General features: G+C 44.0%; 1 long non-coding RNA gene across 2 annotated transcripts; it reads right to left on the bottom strand.

Annotated features, from left to right (window-relative positions):
- Positions 1-11,803: 11,803 nt before the first annotated feature.
- On the bottom strand, positions 11,804-14,206 carry LOC141374055 (uncharacterized). Of its 2 annotated transcripts, none has more exons than XR_012380599.1 (3): positions 13,982-14,206; positions 12,915-13,040; positions 11,804-12,289 (listed from the first exon to the last, which is right to left on the bottom strand). It is a non-coding gene; the product is annotated as an uncharacterized lncRNA (long non-coding RNA). The 2 variants fall into 2 exon arrangements; XR_012380600.1 differs by having other exon boundaries at positions 11,804-12,284.
- Between the last annotated feature and the right edge of the window lie 131 nt (positions 14,207-14,337).

Here is a 14,337-nt window from a genome sequence, read left to right as displayed (position 1 = left end):
TTAAAAAAAAAAAAAAAGATTTTTGGAAGTGTTGTCATCTCATCCATTCATTCATTCAACAACTACTTACTGACTCCACCCCCGCTACCTGCCACGACCTGCCCTACCCCCGAGGTACAGGAATGTGCGAGGCAGACAAGGTAGTAAGGAGCGACCAAATACAGGGAAAAGGTCATTTTAAAGGCACATTATATCAAAGTCATACATTCATTCACCCAATATTTTCTTTTTTTTTTTTTTTAAAGATTTTATTTATCTATTTGAGAGGGAGAGAGAGAGAATGAGAGATAGAGAGCACGAGAGGGAAGAAGGTCAGAGGGAGAAGCAGACTCCCCGCTGAGCAGGGAGCCTGACGTGGGACTCGATCCTGGGACTCCAGGATCATGACCTGAGCCGAAGGCAGTCGCTTAACCAACTGAGCCACCCAGGCGCCCCTCACCCAATATTTTCTGAGCAGCTAGCACATGCCAGTTACTGCACCTTAGGGATACATGATGGGGAAAAGTCCCCGCAGTCCTGTAGCTCCCATTACAGTGGAGGAGACAGAGGACAAAAAAATTGTATTAATCACAGGCAGTTTTAAGAAATCTGAAGAGGGGCGCCTGGGTGGCTCAGTTGGTTGGGCGACTGCCTTCGGCTCAGGTCATGATCCTGGAGTCCCGGGATCGAGTCCCGCATCGGGCTCCCTGCTCAGCGAGGAGCCTGCTTCTCCCTCTGACCCTCCCCCCTCTCATGTACACTCTCTCTCTCTCTCTCTCTCATTCTCACTCTCTCAAAATAAATAAATAAATCTTAAAAAAATAAAAGAAATCTGAAGAGGACAGAGGCGGGGAAACAGTTGCAGACTGAGCCATCAGAGAAAGCCAGGCTGAGGAACTGACATTTAATTTGAAATCTGAACAATAGCTCCCTGATGATTTGCACAGACCCGATTGCTCACAGACACTTGCAGTCTTGAAGAACAGGAGAGGAAGCACTGCGGCTGTGCTAGGATGAAGAAGGGTGTTAGAGTTTTGAGAGGACATCAGAGGGGGCAGGGCAAGGTCACACACGTCTTGGAAACCCTGGCAAGGAGTTTAACTTCTAATGTGATGATAAACCACCGGACAGTTTTAAGTATAGAAGTACCTTGACGTGGGGGCCCCTGGGTGGCTTAGTCGGATAAGCCTTTGTCTTCGGCTTGGGTCATGATCCTGGGTCCTGGGATCCAGCCCCCTGTCAGGCTCCCTACTCAGTGGGGAGTCTGCTTCTCCTTCCCGCCCCCACCCCGGCTCCTGCTTGCTCTCTCTCATGTGCTCTCAGTCTCTCTCTCTCTCAAATATATAAGTAAAATCTTAAAAAAAAAAAAAAAGTACCTTGTTCTGACATTCTAAAAAAATCCTTCTGTTTGGTGCACTAAATGTATGAAAGGGGGACAAGTCTGCAAGGAGACCACTTAGGAGAGAAAAGAATGAATAGGGGAATTGGTATATTAGTATGAAGGCAAACCAACAGGATTTGCCCGACACAGCATAAATTCATAGGATCATTAAAGGTCCATAGGTTAAAGCCAGACAGACAGGTAACAGATTATTTATAAACCAGCTATTACTACACTCCTCTGCAACTTGTCCACACCTCTATCAGAATGCTCACACACCACTCCTGGACATGCCCAGCCAGCCATGCCTTAGACTGCAATAAAAGTAATAGATATTATTAGTGTTTGTGCCCCCAGGACCTTCCATCCTGTAAATAGCTGGAGTTTCAGAAATGTTTGCCAAATGAATGACCTATTTTTACTGTAAGGAGTCATTAAAATTATTCCAGATTTTCTTAACAACATAAACCTCATCTCCCGTTCCTCTCAAGTTGGAGCAGAAAACACAGGCTATCCCATATTTGTTATCTGTTGCTTTATTCGGAGTAAATAAAAAAGGGGGTACCATCATAAGGGTTAGAGTTACCAGTTCTAATTAAGATAGCTTTTGTCTCATCCTACTTGAAAACTCAAAACATGGTTGCAATGTCAAAACTATGGGGAAGGCAAAATTTGACAGAAGGATGTTGATCAATATTAAAAAACAATAAGTAGGGTGTGTGTGTGTATATGTGTGAAAGAGAGAGATCAACACTTTTGTTTTAAAATATAGGTTGTAGGGTGCCTGGGTGGCTCAGCTGGTTAAGCGACTTCCTTCGGCTCAGGTCATGATCCTGGAGTCCCTGGATCGAGTCCTGCATCAGGCTCCCTGCTCAGCAGGGAGTCTGCTTCTCCCTCTGACCCTCCCCCCTCTCATGTGCTCTCTCTCTCTCTCACTCTCTCTCTCAAATAAATAAAAAAAATCTTAAAATATGGGTTGTATTATATTTTTTATTTATTTAATTTATTTATTTTCAAAATTTTATTGATTTATTTGAGAGAAAGCACAAGCAGAGGGAGAGGGAGAAGCAGACTCCCCGCTGAATTGGGAGCCTGACAGGGGGCTCAATCCCAGGACCCTGGGATCATGACCTGAGCCGAAGACAGACGTTTAATGACTGAGCCACCCAGGCACCCATAGGTTATATTTTAAAAGTCCAAATTGAACCATTTTGGTTTCCAATCTGGCTTGTAAGGAGAGTTTGGAGATTACCACTGGGTCCTAACAACAAATAAAAAGCCAAACACACTGAAAAATCAACAATTCTTAGATCACTCAAAGAAGTGAGGTCACTGCTCCAAACAGGGAAGACAGACCAGTACAATCACAACTTACCAAGGCAGAAACCTCCGGGAACCAGTACTGGGGCAGGAAAACCTGAACAGTCACTGACAATAAGTTGGAGGCTCAGTGTGGACCAGCCTGAATATAAGAACTCCAGAGGGCGCCCCAGCCTGAGTGGCTCAGCCGGTTAAGTGTATGACTCTTGACTGCAGCTCAGGTCATGATTTCAGGGTTGTGAAATTGAGCCCCATGTGGGGCTCTGCGCTGGGCCTGGGGCTTGCTTGGAATTCTCTCTCTGCCCCTCCCCCCCCTCTAAAAAAAACAAAACAAAAACAAAAACAATAAAGAAAAAGACTCCAGGGGACCACACTACTGTTCATCTTACCTCCTGGAGTTCTCCAAGGTTTTCCTAGGGAGAATCAAAGAAAAACCCTCTTCCAACAGGGGAAGGCAAAAAAGTAGCCATTTGAAAATGCTAGAGTGGGACAGTGTTACTTGAAAGCAAACCTGGTTTGGGCGCCTGGGTGGCTCAGTTGGTTAAGCGACTGCCTTCGGCTCAGGTCATGATCCTGGAGTCCCGGGATCGAGTCCCACATCGGGCTCCCTGCTCAGCAGGGAGTCTGCTTCTCCCTCTGACCCTCTTCCCTCTCGTGCCCACTATCTCTCATTCTCTCTCTCTTAAATAAATAAAATCTTTAAAAAAAAAAAAAAAAGAAAGCAAACCTGGTTTAAGCATAAATGTATACTGCAAACTCTAGGGCAACCACTAAAAAAAAGTAAAAGAAGTGTAACTGATATGCTAAGAAAGAAGAGAAAAAGGAATCATAGAAAATGCTCAATTAAAATCCCAAATGGCAGTGGGGCACCTGAGTGGCTCCCTCAGTTAAACACGTGACTCGGTTTCGGCTCAGGTCATGATCTCGGGGTTGTGGGATTGAGGCTCCTGTCAGGCTGCGCACAGCACAGAGTCTACTAAAGATTCCTCTCTTCTCCCTCTGCCCCTCCCCCAGGTCCTGTGCTCTAAATAAATAAATAAAATCTTTGAATTTCCTTTAAAGTAAAGCTTATTTAAAAATAAATAAATAAGGGGCACCTGGGTGGCTCAGTGGGTTAAGCGGCTGCCTTGGGCTCAGGTCATGATCCCATTGTCCGGGGATTGAGCCCTGTGTCAGGCTCCCGCAGAGAGCCTGCTTCTTCCTCTGCTCCTCACCTCGTTCCCTCTCTCTCTCACTCTCTCACACTTTCTCAAATAAATAAATAAAATCCCGGAAGGCAGAAAAAGAGTACAAGACAAAAATAGCAACAAAGACCAAGGCAACAAATAGAAAACAGTATGATAGCTATGAATCCAGCTATAGTGATTATCACTATTTTTTAATTTTTTTAAGGTTTTATTTATTTATTTGACAGAGAGAGACAGCCAGAGAGAGAACACAAGCAGGGGGAGTGGGAGAGGGAGAAGCAGGCTTCCCGTGGAGCAGGGAGCCTGATGCGGGGCTCGATCCCAGGACCCTGGGATCATGACCTGGGCCGAAGGCAGACGCTTAACGACTGAGCCACCCAGTCGCCCCTTGATTATCACTTTAAACGTCAGTGATCTAAATATACAAATTATAAGACAGGGATTATCCTAGTGGATCAGAAAACAAGACCCAACTATATGTTGTCTAGAAGAAACTCACTTTAAACATAAAGACACATATAAATCAAATGTAAAGGGACATTTGCTGTGAGAGTAAAACTTTTATGTTCTCACCATCACAACAACAACAAAATGGATGTACTAACTAATCTTACTGTGGTGAACATTTTGCAATATATATGCACATCAAATCACTTTGTGCACCTCAAACTTACACAATGTTGTATGTCAATTATGTATCAATAAAGCTGGAGGGAAAAAAAGTGAAGGGATGGAGAAAGATATGCTACACTAACACTAATCCAAAGAAAGTGGGAGAAGTTATATTAATTTCAGACAAAGCAAACCTCAAAGCGAGAGAGAGTACCAGGGATAAAAGGAGCACTGCATAATGATAAAAGGCCAATTTTCCAAGAAGACACAACAATCCTTAAAGCGTATGCACCTAACAGCAGGTTGTCAAAATATGTGAGGCAGGAAAGGACAGAACTAGCAAGAGAAATAAATGAATCCACTATTATAGTTGCAGACTCCACAACTCTGACAGAAATGGACAGATAGAGCAGCCAGAAAGTCTGTAAAGACATAGCTGAACTCAACAATACCATCGATCGATTGGACATAATTCACATCTGTGGAGGACTTCATCCAACAGGAGAATACACACTCTTCTCAAACTGAATGGTTTCCTCACTTGTTGGCTGACTTCCTTTGGCAGATTCCAGATAAAGGATGCATGGATATACATTTTTGAGACCTCGCATGTCTGAGATTATCTTTGTTCTATTCCTACCTTGAGTGATAGTTTGAATTAGTACAGAATTATAGGGTTGGGGGCACCTGGGTGGCTCAGTTGTCAAGCGTCTGCCTTCGGCTCAGGTCACGGTCCCAGGGTCCTGGGATCGAGCCCTAATTGGGCTCCCTGCTCCACAGGAAGCCTGCTTCTCCCTCTCCCACTCCCCCTGCTTGTGTTCCCTCTCTCGCTGTGTATCTCTCTGTCAAATAAATAAATAAAATCTTTAACAACAACAAAAAAAAGAATTATAGGTTGGAAATTATTTTCCAGAATAATTTGACAGCATTGCTCCCTTGTCTTCTTGTTTGTATCAGTGCCTAAGTTGAAAATTTTGTGGCATTCTAAAATTCCTGATCGTATGGATGTATTCTGTCTGTTCTCCCCGGAAAATTTAGGAACTTCCCTTTTCCCTGACATTCTGAAATGTCATGATAACATGTCTTTTTCACTGTGCTTCACTGGTTGATTATGAAAACACATGCCTTCCAGTTTTGATAAATTTTCAAGTGTTGCTTGATTATTTTTTTTAAGATTTTATTAATTTATTTGGCACAGAAAGAGAGAGCACAAGCAGGGGAGCAGCAGAGGGAGAGGGTGAAGCAGGCTCCCTGTGGAGCAGGAAACCCGATTTGGGGCTCCATCCCAGGACCCTGGGATCATGACCTGAGCCGAAGGCAGATGCTTACCCAACTGAGCCACCCAGGTGCCCCTTGATTTTTATTTTTATTTTTTTACTTCTGTTAGGTCCATTTTTGCTTCATAAAACATCTTTTAGTCATACATTGGGACCTCCCAGATCCAGGATATTTCCTCTCCAATTTCATTCCTGTGTATCTTGTTTGTTTGTTTTTCACTTTCTGTGGGAATTCCTCAACTTTACCTGACAAACCTTCTGATGAAGCTTATTTACTGTCATCTCTTTAATTTATAAGAGATCCTTTTTTCTTCTGTTCTTGTTTATAGTATACTCTTCTTGTTTCAGTGATACAGTATTGTCTCAATTCTAAGAGGATGTAAATTTTAGTATACTCAACATATTCTGCTCTGTGCATTCTCTATTTCCTCTAATTTCTTTTTCCATTCCTTTGTTTTGGTCTATACTTCATATTGGAGATTAACTTTAATCCTTGACAATCTGTTCATATGTTACATTTAAAAATGCAAAAAAAAAAAAGGTGGTTGAGAGCTCAGTGTAGATGGGCAGGCCTGATTGATTAGTAAGTTTCACTGTGTGTTGATCAATGGTAACCAAGTTGGTCAGTGGTTGACCCTCGCCTCCTCAAATGTGATCTGTTCCCTAGGGCCCTTTAATTAGTCCAGAAAAGAATCCAAGCTCTTGCCTGGAAGAGTATAAGCCAACCTTGTCATATTTCTGAGAGAGATGAATGGGGAAATGGAACTGGGGTTTCATGTCTGAAGACATTCACTTAATCTTCCTGTTTTCAGTTGTACATCCTTTCTGTTCTCTGCTGTATAGTTCGTATAACAAGGGAGGAAAAAAATACATATGGACTAGAAAGGAGGAAATCAATTCTGTCTATGTAGATTGTCTTTTTTTTTTTTTAAAGATTTCATTCACCCATTTGAGAGAGAGAGAGCACATGAGAGGGGGGAGGATCAGAGGGAGAAGTAGACTCCCCGCCGAGCAGGGAGCCTGATGCGGGACTCGATCCCGGGACTCCGGGACGATGACCCGAGCCCAAGGCAGTCACCCAACCAACTGAGCCACCCAGGCGCCCTATGTAGATTGTCTTTTTAAGAAGGTTGGAGGACACGAAGTCAATACGGAAAAAATCAATTATATTTTTATATTACCAATTAACAGAAATCAAAATGTTAAAACAGTACTACTTACAATATCACCAAAAAAGCATGAAATATTTAGGGATAAATCTAATAAAATATCTCCAGGACCTGTATGTGATTAAAACATTGATGAAATAAATAAAGGAAGACCTAAATAGATAGACCATGTTCATGGATTAGAAGACTCAATGTTGTTAAAATGTTAATTCTTCCAAAACTGATCTACAGGTTCAATGTAAGCCCAATCAAAATCATAGTAGGATTTAATACTAATATAAAGCATATTCTAAAATTTATATGGAAAGGCAAAGGACTTATAATAGCCAAGACAATTTTTGGAAAAAAAGCCAAACACCCAAGTTGAAGCACTCCACTAATCTCAACAGAAGCAACCAAATAGGATTTAAGGAGTAGGAATGAAAAATTCACTACAGGGTGTCAACATTAGATTTGAGCAGGCAGAAAAATAATCAGCAAACTTGAAGATAGACTAATTGAAATTACATAGTCTAAGAAGAAGAAAGAGAAAATAAAGAACTACAGTCAGGGTGGGTGGCTCAGTCGTTAAGCGTCTGCCTTCGGCTCGGGTCGTGGTCCCCGGGTCCTGGGATCGAGCCCCGCATCGGGCTCCCTGCTCGGTGGGAAGCCTGCTTCTCCCTCTCCCGCTCCCCCTGCTTGTGTTCCCTCTCTCGCTGTGTCTCTCTCTGTCAAATAAATACAATCTTTTTTTAGTTTTTTTAAAAGATTTTGTTTATTTATTTGACAGAGACACAGCGAGAGAGGGAACACAAGCAGGGGGAGTGGGAGAGGGAGAAGCAGGCTTCCCACCGAGCAGGGAGCCCGATGCGGGGCTCGATCCCAGGACCCGGGGACCACGACCCGAGCCGAAGGCAGACGCCCAACGACAGAGCCACCCAGGTGCCACTCAAATAAATAAAATCTTTAAAAAAAAAAAATGAATCCCTACAATTCAACAACAAAAACAGAAGTACCCAATTAAAAAATTGGCAAGGATTCGAACAGGAATTTTTCCAAAGAAGACATACAAATAGCCAACAAGCAGGTAAAAGTATGCTCCACACCATGAATTAACAAACCAAGGCAAATCAAAACCATAATGAGATATCACCTCCTACCCATTAGGTTGGCCACTGTCAAAACAACAACAACAAAAAACAAACAAATGCAGAAAATGAGAAGTGTTGGCAATGATGTGGAGAAACTGGAACCCCCATGCACTGTTGGTGGGAATGCAAAATGGTGCAGCCACTATGAAAAGCAGTATGGAGTTCCTTAAAAACAAGTAAAAATAGAATTACCATATGACCCAGCAATCCCACTTCTGGGTATTTCTTCAAAAGAATTGAAAGCAAGATCTCAAAGAGATATTTGCACACCCCTGTTCATTGCAGTATTGTTCAAGATAGCAGGGAGGTGGAAGCCACCCACATGTCCACTGATGGATGGATGGGACTTCAAAAATGTGGTATATGAATAAAGTGGAATACTTTTGGCCTCTAAAAAGAAGGAAACCCTGTCACATACCATAGCATGGATGAACCTTGAGGACATTATACTAAACTGAAATAAGCCAGCCACAAAAAGATAAATACTACATGATTCCACTGATACGAAGTATTTATAGTAGTCAAGTGTGTAGAAACAGAAAGTAGAATGGTGGTTTCCAGGGGCAAATGAGGGCTTTTTGTTCAGGCAAATCCCTAGAGACAGACAGAAGCTTTGAGGTTTCCAGGGCTTGGGGGAAGGCAAGGGTTGGGTGGCCTGGGCTTTCTTCTTGGGCTGAGAAAAATGTTTTCGAACTACATGGTGGTGATGCTTGCACAGCACTGCAAACGTATGGTGCGCCACTGAATTTCATACTGTAGGATGGTGAGTATTGTGTTATGCAAAATTTACCTCGATTTTAAAAATCACTGAATTATACACTTAACATGAGTACATTTTATTACACATAAATGACCCCTTAAAAAATAGAGTTTTTTTAAGATTTTATTTATTCATTTGAGAGAGAGAGAGAGCACGAGAAGTCAGGAGGCAGAGGGAGAAGCAGAACCCCACTCAGCAGGGAGCCCGAAGCAGGACTCAATCCAAGGACCCCAGGATAATGACCTGAGCCCAAGGCAGACACTTCAGCCACGGAGCCACCCATGCATCCTCTCAATAGAGTTTTTAAAGAAAGAGTGATGTGCTGAGTTCTCATTCAGGAATCACTGGGCTCTTCTTGGCCATTTGTTCCTTCCCATTAAGCTTAGACTCAGCCTTTAAAATTCCTCCAAATAACCTACAATCGCTCAAATTAATGTTGGTTGTGAATGACAGAAACCCGAAATGATTGTGATTTAAATGAGAACGAAGTTTATTTTTTCTCTCTGTTCCTCGAACAGGTCAAAGGCTTCAGGGCCTTTGCACACTCTCCCTACCTTCAGAAACTCTCTTCCTACTAAACCAGTCCCTGCTGACCTCAAGGTTCCTAAATGTAACCTTCTCAGAAAGTCTTCCCCTGGCCACTCGGATGGACGGAGGCAGGCTCGCACTGTTATTCCATACCACAGGGCCCTGATTATTTTCTTCACCAAACACCTTATGAAAGGGACTACTCCAAGAGCTGTGAAATCCTTGCTATTTCCCATTATTCTAATCATAGCTTTATTGTTTCGCCAGCCTATGTCGGCCCCTCTCACCAGAGCATTAAGCTCCAGATCCAAATCCGTCTGATTGTCACTCTCTCAAGTAGCACAGACCTGGCATAGAGTAGACAATAAACATTTGTGGATTTGATGCATAAAATGCCAGCTCGAAATCTTATTTTCATTCTATTTAAAATTAGGGACATGAATGAGGCAATCATCTCAAAGGAGGACCAACCTTATTAGTGAACAGAATTATTAGCCTTTACCAGATAAAATAAATCAAAGTTTTTTTCCCCCGAACCTCAGAAAACAAGGACACGGACTCAGTCTCTAGCCTCCAGCAAGCAGGCAACCTCCCTTGTGAACCTGGGTAAGAAATCTCTGCCATGCACACTCTCGCCTTTTCTCCATGTCCCTATTATACAGAGGGGGTGACCATATCATTTATTGTCCAGACTGGACCCTTATGGGAGATCAAGGTGAGAAACCAAATATACAAATGAACAACAGCCTGACCCTATATAGAAGCAGAGCTGTGACTTACACTCTGCAGCATCCGTCCCAGGAAGAAAGCCTGCTATCTAGAAGTCATCAGGCTCATAGAACGTCAGACCGTTACTGCAGCAAACGATCCGGGAGGCCAACAATAAATCCTGTAACAACTGGCCCCAGATGGCCAGGACTCCATTAATAACTGACAGCTTCCCTGGTTTTTGTCCCCACTTCCCACTTCGGGACCAGCCGGAGAAAGCAAAATGCACTGCCCTGACTATTTACATAGGATGCCCTGCTTCTAGTTAGCCATACTGCAGCTTCCCCAGGCCAACAGCCTCCAGCTGGGGACCCCCCCCCCCGGAAGCCGCCCCTGTTCCAGCCACAAAGCTTGGCCGCTCCTCTGTCTGCCTTTGAGCCTCTGCCACAACGTGGTGGAGGCGGCCGCCTTGCTGTTGTGAGCTCTGGACAGTCTTTGCCTGTTCTCATTTGGATGATTTTCATTTATTTCCACAAATTACTGCACTGTTAATAAATATGCTGCATCAAGAGGCAAAAATCGGGACTGAGTCAGGACTAGATCACCCAAATTATAAAGCACCATCCACCAAGAGGCTGTTAGTGAGCTAAAGTCTGGGAGGGCGAATGTGTGAAGAACAGACGGTGGAATGTACTGCTACCGCTAGGTGGGGTTTTGCATCATTACAGACCAGAGGACATTTCCATCATTGCAGGAAGCTCTTGACCTACATGTGCCCTCAGGGTACTTAGTCAGTCATCTTTTTGGTTTGGATGTATGGTATACTGGAATTGTTGGAAATTTGTCTTCAGGGCAGTAATTTCTAAAAGTAATTCCAGCAGAATGTGTTCAAACATACCATTATTGATACCCAGTATTAACTTACTTTTAATTATTGCCTGCAGCCCCTGAGGCAGTAAAGAGGTTAAAAACATAGGGCTCGCCCTTGAGAAGCTGGCATTCTGGAAAGTATTTCAGGTTGGTATGGGTTACATAATTTGCAAATTTTGCCCAGTGCAAAATTAAAATAAGGGGCCACTTGTTCAAAAAGTATTAAGGATTTCAAGGTGGAAACACTATGTGGCAAGAAAAGAAAAAGAAAGAAATCCTTTTGATTCAGAACAATGAGGAATACTATATTTATTAAAAGTAATACCTTTCTTTGACAGCTATTCAAAAATTTTTCAAAAAGAACAAGTTTAAGATTCTACAGGGTGTTAAATTTTTTTCCTTTTAAAGATTTCATTTATTTATTTGACAGAGAGAGACACAGCGAGAGAGGGAACACAAGCGGGGGTAGTGGGAGAGGGAGAAGCAGGCTTCCCACCTAGCAGGGAGCCCGATGTGGGGCTCGATCCCAGGACCCTGGGATCACGACCTGAACCGAAGGCAGTCGCTTAACGACTGAGCCACCAAGGTGCCCCAGGGGGTTAAATTTCTTAATAAAATTAAGAGTTGGCAAGAATATGGTCAATAAAAATAATAGTGAAGAGGATGCATTTCATACCACACATTTAAAATGTTCAGTGCTTTTTTTTTTTAAGATTTTATTTATTTATTTGACACAGAGAGACACACTGAGAGAGGGAACACAAGCAGGGGGAGTGGGAGAGGGAAAAGGAGGCTTCCCGCCGAGCAGGGAAGCCCGATGAGGGGCTGGATCCCAGGATCCTGGGATCATGATCTGAGCCGAAGGCAGACGCTTAACGACTGAGCCACCCAGGTGCCCCTGTTCAGTGCTTTTCATGGTGAAACACTTGTGCATACTATTAAGCAAAATATTTTTAAAATTTTTTTAAAAAGATTTTATTTATTTGAGAGAGAGCACGAGAGGGGGAGGGTCAGAGGGAGAAGCAGGCTTCCCGCCGAGCAGGGAGCCCGACATGGGACTGGATCTGGAACTCCAGGATCATGACCTGAGCCGAAGGCAGTTGCCCAACCAACTGAACCACCCAGACGCCCCAAGCAAAATATGTTTTAAAAAAATACATTTGTAACCCATAATACAGATAAACCATAGGGAGAAGCAAGGACTGGTTTGTATGGGTGCTGTATACTTCCTTCTCCTTGGGGTTCATAAGTGAGGCCCCTTTTCTGGCCCTCTCAACGCACTCCCATTTGTCACGAGAGATTCTTAGAGTGGCCACATGGCTTTGATGATTTCAGGGCAAAGACACTGATGATCCCCATTAGCCTAAACTTAGAAAAAAAAAAGAAAGAAAAAGAATGTCAAGGTGGCAACAGCAGACCATTAAACCAAGTGTGGGGATCTTCTAAGCACTAAGGCCTTTGTGAAGGGACAGGTCACACACCCATGACACCAACCCTAAATGTAGATAGTGTTCCGTGACAAATTACAGAGTAACAAAGTATGCTGTTTCATATATATTGTGATGCTGCTGGGCCTGTCAGCCCCTTTTTATTCCATGCGGTACATTTGGCATGCTCACAATTAAATTACATTTAAGCAGTTATTAGACATTGACTCTATTTGTGCTAATTACTATAGGAAATCTTTGCTAAAGTTTAATATAATCAAGTACATAAATACTTAATCTAATAAAAAAAAGATGGTATAAAAAGGTACAATTGTAATTCTTTTGCTCTTCCCAAGATTCAGGACAGGGCAGGGTCTGAAACAGGTAAGCACTCAATAAACCTGTGTTGAATATTCAGTGGGTGGAGATTTTAACAAAGGGAAATACCGGGAAAGGCCAAACCCGAGATGGCTAGCTAGGATTCTAGAGAAGTCAGACTGGCCAGGAAAGGCATCGGAGACAAGAGGAAATGTCAGTGAAATCCAAGCGCTATGTTTAAGTATTACCTTCTGGTAGAGCCAGACGCCTCCTCGAAGCAGGAATCTTGTTTCTTCCCCGCTGAACCAGTGTCTGCGACATAGCAGCCCTTCAGGACTGACCCAATAAATGCAGTGAAGAAGTAGGAGATGAAGCTGGAGCCAAGTCAACCAAAGTTTTGAATATCAGAGTGAGAATCTATATTAAGTGTACGGATAAGAACCATTGAAAAGAGCAGTGATGTGATCTGAACTCTGAGGGAAAAACAAGCCTGTGGTATCCTTGATGTGGTTTTGGGATATAGGTGAGCTCTGGCGAGGTGAGGTCCGGAGCCAACGGCCAAGAATGAGACTTCTTAGGTGTAAAAAGGTGATTTTATTAAAGCCCGGGGACAGGACCCATGGGCAGAAAGAGCTGCTGCCCCAGGGTTGTGACGGGTGACCGATTATATACTTGGGAGTTGGGGGAGGTAAGTAAGAAAAAGGGAGGTTTCAAAAGGATTTTTGTATGTTAAAGACTCACAGGATACCCGAGGCCTTGCCATTGTCAAGTTAAGGTTGTTTTTTCCTCTGGCGAGGCATTAACAAGAAGACAGTCGAGAGTTTCCTGGAGGAATGTCACACTTGTCCCACCCTGGGAGGGGGGGGGGGGGGGGAGGAGTTTGCAGGGTGTCGGCTTGAGCTTTGTGCTCAGCCAGCCTTCTGCTCCCTCATCATCCTGAGTTATGTGCTAACATCTCACAGCTTCTAAATCCACCTTCTCCGCCCCTCCAACCTTAATAAACACCGTTGTCATAAGCCAAATAAAACCTCAAACGGGAATCTTGAAAACCGCGAGGAACCAAGCACGTACACAGAAACGGAAGCCGGCAGCTCTGGGCGTGTGTTAACGTTAACTATCCCTTTGTGCCTTCTCAACTGCATAATAAAACCTCACTTGCAAATACGGACGTTTACCAAAATCCTGGGCAGCTTCTAGGTCTAGCTGTAGTCCTGCCCTGGACCTGCTCGACAAACCGCGGCGGAAAATGGGCGGAAAATCGCGCAAGATGACCAGCTTTCCCAACGCGGCGGACGCCGGGGTCACCTGCGCGCACCTGCCGGCCCAGCCCGGCGCCCAGGTGGGGCCTCCCTGCCCAGCTGGGTGGCGCCGAGTTTCTCCCCGACTTCATCGTCCCAGGCGTCTCTAGGTTGGGGGTTCGTTAAGATTCGGACGAGACTCGTGTTGCACGGTGCAGGGTGTGGGTGGAGCCCGACCCAGGAACCCAGCCGGAGCGGCGACCCCGGGAAGGTCTTCGCAGCCGGCCAGCGCCCGCACGCGTGTCTGCACAGCGAGAACAATAAAGTTGAGCGTGTTCAAAAGGGGTCCTTGTCATCCGGGGCCCGCTGGACAAGCCTGCAAAGTAAGACTCCCAGAAAGTCCTGGGAGTCTGGTGCTGGCAGATGTCGTTGT

The sequence above is a fragment of the Callorhinus ursinus genome, unplaced genomic scaffold, assembly GCF_003265705.2.
Source record: "Callorhinus ursinus isolate GAN/ISIS: 27379988/994484 unplaced genomic scaffold, GSC_fseal_2.0 scaffold13, whole genome shotgun sequence".
NCBI classification, from domain to species: domain Eukaryota; kingdom Metazoa; phylum Chordata; class Mammalia; order Carnivora; family Otariidae; genus Callorhinus; species Callorhinus ursinus.
The sequence above is the reverse complement of the archived record's forward strand: the minus strand, read 5'-3'. Positions and strand labels throughout refer to the sequence as shown.